The sequence below is a fragment of the Malus sylvestris genome, chromosome 9, assembly GCF_916048215.2.
Source record: "Malus sylvestris chromosome 9, drMalSylv7.2, whole genome shotgun sequence".
Classification (NCBI taxonomy): Eukaryota; Viridiplantae; Streptophyta; class Magnoliopsida; order Rosales; family Rosaceae; genus Malus; species Malus sylvestris.
In genome coordinates this window covers 34,074,516-34,080,964 of record NC_062268.1, presented here as the reverse complement: position 1 = coordinate 34,080,964, position 6,449 = coordinate 34,074,516, and positions in this window count along the sequence as shown.

Genomic DNA, 6,449 nt, shown 5'->3' with positions numbered 1-6,449 from the left:
TAGCAAAAGCTAAGTGTGGGGAAATTTGATAGGAGCATATTTATGCACCTTAGTTAGCTAGTTCTTATGCATTTTCGTTATGTTTTCTTAGTTAAAGTAGTATTTTAAGCTATTTCCATGTGTTTTCAGGTTTTAAAGGCATATTATACAAAAAGATGCAAATTGGAGCTTTTTGGAGCAAAAGTGAGTTTGGATTGAATAGCACATGCTTGGAACAAAAGGTTTGGACGAAATTGAAGATTTGAAGATTTGAGGATTCCTAGTCCAAGAAGGAGTCCTAATCCAAGAAGGATTCCTAATCAACGAAGGAGTCCTAATTGAAGAAGGATTCCTAATCAACGAGGGATTCCTAGTTGAAGATGGATTCCTAGAAGAATGAAGATTCCTACTCAAACAAGGTTTCCTACTTGAAGTAGGAAAGTTAAGCCTAAAAGTTGCTATTTTGGGTTGATCTTTCCTAAACCTAAATGACCTTAAGTTTCAGCAACATTAGAAGGTTCTTAAGCGTTGGAAGACACAAAGAAAGGTTGGAGAGCATTTCCTTATCCTTGTCGTGGGTTAGGGTCTATTTCCTCTTGGTTTTGGGTTTCTAGAAGCCCTATCCTTTTTCCCCTAACCCTTGCCACACTTACCCCTTTCTAGAACCATTTTCCTTGCCTTGCAAGGCTTTCTAGAAGCCTTATCTTACCCTATCCAAACCTGCCGCACCCCCTAGGCCTTTTTCCTTGTGGATTCTGATTTCTAAGCCTTTTTCCTTGTGGATTTAGGTTATCCAAGTCCATATCTGATTACCCTAGGGTTTTAGGTGCCTATATATACTCATATCTCAGCCCTAGCCGAACGACCACCCATCATAATACATAAATCACGCCAGAAATCATCCCCACTCTCTGCCGCAGCCTTCCATCACCATTCTCCCTTATTTCTGCAAAAAATAAACCCTTGCCGCACCTATCATCCACCCTAACCACTCTCATACCATTCCATATCCATTCCCCCATCCAAATACCACCCAAAACCTATCCATAATCTCTGTGCCGCAGCAAGGAGGAAGGAGGAACTTCGTGGATGCACCTGCTGCCCAAGTTGGAGTGTCTAGGTGTTTTCTTTCTTTGAATTTCAATGTCTAAACTTATTTATCTTTGCTTTGTGCATATGAGGAACTAAACCCCCCTTGGCTAAGGGGGATTCGAAACCATGTTTATGCTTGCTATATGATTTGATTACTTTCAATTGCATTTCATAAGTTATGGATTCAATTTGCGTATCTATTTGAATTAAACTGATTTTTGTGTGTTGGTTGAGAGTGCACGCTTAATTTTCATGCATAAATCTAATGCTAGGATATAAGGGAGTTTCACCTAATCGTTATGAACTTATATTCGCAAGTAGTAAAGGTTGTTGATCACAATCGTGTTAAGTAAATTCTTGGCATAAGTTTCATGCGCTTTCATAGTTACGAGTGCCTCGTCAATACTTATGATTTCCATTGAACGTAATGATCTTTGATTGTATCTCTATTATGCGCTTTCATGTAGGGAACTTTTGAGGAATAATTTGGTTGTGATGCGCTTTTTCCATCCAATTCATTAACTTAAGGGAAATCTGAAAGTTAATTTAAGCGTATCTAATTAACTTGGGGTGTTGAGAATTCATGGGTTATTGAAAAACAATTGGAAATCGTTTTGTATGCAAGTGTGACATGTGTGGAGAAGAACCCCTTAGCTAGCTTTCCATCCATTCACTTTAACCAAATTCGTTTTAAAATATGTTCAAGTTACAAAGTTTCTGTTTTGTTTTTAATTTCGTCAAAACCAAATCCCCCTTTATTTTGTTGAGTCATCTTAGTTAGAAATCAATTTAGTTTGTGTTTTTAAGTGTCTTGAGTCAAGTTATAACCTATTTTCGTCCAAATTGTGTTTTGTGTTCAAAACTGCCCAGATTGTGTTTTTAAGGCAGTTTTGAGTGTTTCTGGGCAGTTTTGAGTCTTTTGGTTTGTTTTAGTGTTTTAGAGTTTAGTTTTGCATTCTTTGAATCTAGTTTAGTGTTTTAAACTTTGTTTTTACGTTTTGAGTCAGTTTTCAAGTGTATAAGTAGGGATCGTTCTAGGCCGAGGATTAGGAGGGATTGCTAAATCACTTGAAAACTGACTCAAAACGTAAAAACAAAGTTTAAAACACTAAACTAGATTCAAAGAATGCAAAACTAAACTCTAAAACACTAAAACAAACCAAAAGACTCAAAACAGCCCAGAAACACTCAAAACTGCTTTAAAAACACAATATGGGCAGTTTTGAACACAAAACACAATTTGGACGAAAATAGGTTATAACTTGACTCAAGACACTTAAAAACACAAACTAAATTGATTTCTAACTAAGATGACTCAACAAAATAAAGGGGGATTTGGTTTTGACGAAATTAAAAACAAAACAGAAACTTGGTAACTTGAACAGATTTTAAAACGAATTTGGTTAAAGTGAATGGATGGAAAGCTAGCTAAGGGGTTCTTCTACACACATGTCACACTTGCATACAAAACGATTTCCAATTGCTTTTCAATAACCCATGAATTCTCAACACCCCAAGTTAATTAGATACGCTTAAATTAACTTTCAGATTTCCCTTAAGTCAATGAATTGGATGGAAAAAGCGCATCGCAACCAAATTATTCCTCAAAAGCTCCCTACATGAAAGCGCATAATAGAGATACAATCAAAGATCATTACGTTCAATGGAAATCATAAGTATTGACGAGGCACTCGTAACTATGAAAGCGCATGAAACTTATGCCAAGAATTTACTTAACACGATTGTGATCAACAACCTTTACTACTTGCGAATATAAGTTCATAACGATTAGGTGAAACTCCCTTATATCCTAGCATTAGATTTATGCATGAAAATTAAGCGTGCACTCTCAACCAACACACAAAAATCAGTTTAATTCAAATAGATACGCAAATTGAATCCATAACTTATGAAATGCAATTGAAAGTAATCAAATCATATAGAAAGCATAAACATGGTTTCGAATCCCCCCTAGCCAAGGGGGGTTTAGTTCCTCATATGCACAAAGCAAAGATAAATAAGTTTAGACATTGAAATTCAAAGAAAGAAAACACTTAGACACTCCAACTTGGGCAGCAGGTGCATCCACGAAGTTCCTCATTCCTCCCTGCTGCGGCACAGAGATTATGGACAGGTTTTGGGTGGTATTTGGATGGGGGAATGGATATGGAATGGTATGAGAGTGGTTAGGGTGGATGATAGGTGCGGCAAGGGTTTATTTTTTGCAGAAATTAGGGAGAATGGTGATGGAAGGCTGCGGCAAAGAGTGGGGATGATTTCTGGCGTGATTTATGTATTATAATGGGTGGTCGTTCGGCTAGGGCTGAGATATGAGTATATATAGGCACCTAAAACCCTAGGGTAATCAGATATGGACTTGGATAACCTAAATCCACAAGGAAAAAGGCTTAGAAATCAGAATCCACAAGGAAAAAGGCCTAGGGGGTGCGGCAGGTTTGGATAGGGTAAGATAAGGCTTCTAGAAAGCCTTGCAAGGCAAGGAAAATGGTTCTAGAAAGGGGTAAGTGCGGCAAGGGTTAGGGGAAAAAGGATAGGGCTTCTAGAAACCCAAAACCAAGAAGAAATAGACCCTAACCCACGACAAGGATAAGGAAATGCTCTCCAACCTTTCTTTGTGTCTTCCAACGCTTAAGAACCTTCTAATGTTGCTGAAACTTAAGGCCATTTAGGTTTAGGAAAGATCAACCCAAAATAGCAACTTTTAGGCTTAACTTTCCTACTTCAAGTAGGAAACCTTGTTAGAGTAGGAAGCTTCATTCTTCTAGGAATCCATCTTCAACTAGGAATCCCTTGTTGATTAGGAATCCTTCTTCAATTAGGACTCCTTCGTTGATTAGGAATCCTTCTTAGATTAGGACTCCTTCTTGGATTAGGACTCCTTCTTGGACTAGGAATCCTCAAATATTCAAATCTTCAATTTCGTCCAAGCCTTTTGTTCCAAGCATGTGCTATTCAATCCAAGCTCACTTTTGCTCCAAAAAGCTCCAATTTGCATCTTTTTGTATAATATGCCTTTAAAACCTGAAAACACATGGAAATAGCTTAAAAGACTACTTTAACTAATAAAACATAACGAAAATGCATAAGAACTAGCTAACTAAGGCGCATAAATATGCTCCTATCACTATGGGCTGCTTGGGAGCACCAAAAGTCCAAGCACATAGCTTTTGGTTTCACGTCGGTAAGTCTGAGATAGAACAAAACCAAGTTTCCCTTTCCCTTGCAAACTAACTAGGATACATAGGAAGAAACAAAATCCCAAAGCTGAATTGCCTACAAAATGAGGAAGTAAAACAAGGAAGGACGTTGCCAAAAGAAAAGTCTGTGGGAACTGACCGTGGAAGAAGATGTTCTGGTCAGTGTTCACAACCTATTCTTCATAAGGCTAGCGGCGTTTTTCAATGTTACACAAAAAAGGAAAGTCATACTTGCGCAAAGGAAATGAGGAACAAAGACTTAGCAAAAATAGAAAGAAGCGAGGAAATCAAAGGATTCCTTAAGGAAAGCTGGAAAAGAGCCCTACGCCTATAAAATTAGAAAGAAGTTAGCATAATAGAAGGGGGACAACGTGGGAGAAACAACAAAGAGAACGTAGAGGATCAAGGCAAGATTGCAATAGGAAGAGCAAGTTTTCTCTGAGTGCAGGAAACCTTGATTCTTGAAGGGAGAATTCTCCTAACCTTCTTAGGATTTCTTCAAGCTTCCCTTAGCCACTATAAGTATTCTAGAACATTAAGAACCCTAGATTAGCATTCCTAAAACCATCCAAGCATGAGTTGAGTGCTCTCTCACACTAAACCGATAAACTTTTTAGCTTTCACACCATGCTTCACTCAGGCAAGTCTTAACTTGTTGCAATTATTCAGTCTTTGAATCATTGATTCAATTGAGGTACTTCCTAAGCCACACCAATTCTTTTGAGGTATCAATGAACCAAGGGAGCTAAGAGTTTCCACCGAAGCCCAAATCCAATTCGATCAAAAGGTCCCCCAACATTGGGACGATCCATGATACCACTTTTCTTACACAAGTTTTTACACACGTTTTTGTGGAGTCTACTCCGTAATGTATTTCAACGATTTAAACCACCTATCTTTTAGGCCTTTCCGCAAAGATCATGTCTCTCATAAATCACAAAATATAAACCCATATAACCATTGGAGTAAAGGTTCAAGGTTGTTTTGTAGAATCGTATTTGTCCATTTTCTTCACTAAAGATGAATGTCTAAATGGTTTTTTATTTGTCTAACTTTTGCCAAGGATGATTCATAAATGATTTTCTAAAAGATGGATGGTTCAGATCGTTAAGTTTACATTACGTAGTAGGCCCCACAAAAACGTGTGTCAAATCTTGTGTAAAAAAAGTGGTGTCACATATCCGCCCCTTTATATATAAATATAAGTAAAGTATTTTAAACACACATATTATAACAATAAAATGTCTTGAATACATGTTCAAGCAAAATAAATATTGGAAAATTATTCTAATTACACATCTATTTTAACAATAAAACGTGCCTAATATATGTAATAATACATAAAGAATAATGTACCTACAAAATAAAGGAATGCTATTTGATTCAAAATTAATTTACCTATATTTTACATATAAATATGCGTAAATAATTTTGCAAATGGTGCTTTACCGTAGTGGCCAAAAGCAAATAGTGCCTAATATATGTAATAGTGCATGTAAAAAATTTACCTACAAAATAAAAGAATATTAATTGATTCTTTGCTTTTTTATCAAACATATTTGATTCCAAATAATTGATTGTATAAAGGAAATTTTTTTTCATACGAAAGATACCTATTAATATTTATGATATGGGTAAATTAATCTATATATTACTAATATTTATGAAACAACATAGGTATAATTTAATATGGGTTTAGTTGCTTATCATAATTAGGGTGAGTAATATTTATCGACATAATTAGAGTTTTATAGTATAAGTTGAAAATATGTTGTGATAATTGGTTATATAAATGTCTACATATATGGTAGTTTATCTAAATTAGGTGAGTTTTTTTTTTTCTTTTCGCAAAACTACTTTGTTGATAATTTTTATACGTATAGTGTTGGTGTAAATATTAAATAAATAAATTATTTCTTGTTAGTGAGAATTAAGATGGTTATCATTATTTGTTGTTAGAGTGAGATTAAGATTGAGTCTTTTAGCCTTCTTCTTACGTAACTCTTGTAACTCTTTTCTTGTTAATTTGTGTTTATCCGGGGCTTGATGGGCTAGCTCCTCTCTTCTATCAGAAGTTTTGGGATATTGTAAGTTCGGATGTCATTGCTGCTGTAAAGTCTTTTCTTACCTCCGGTCGCATCCTCAAGCAACTCTATTACA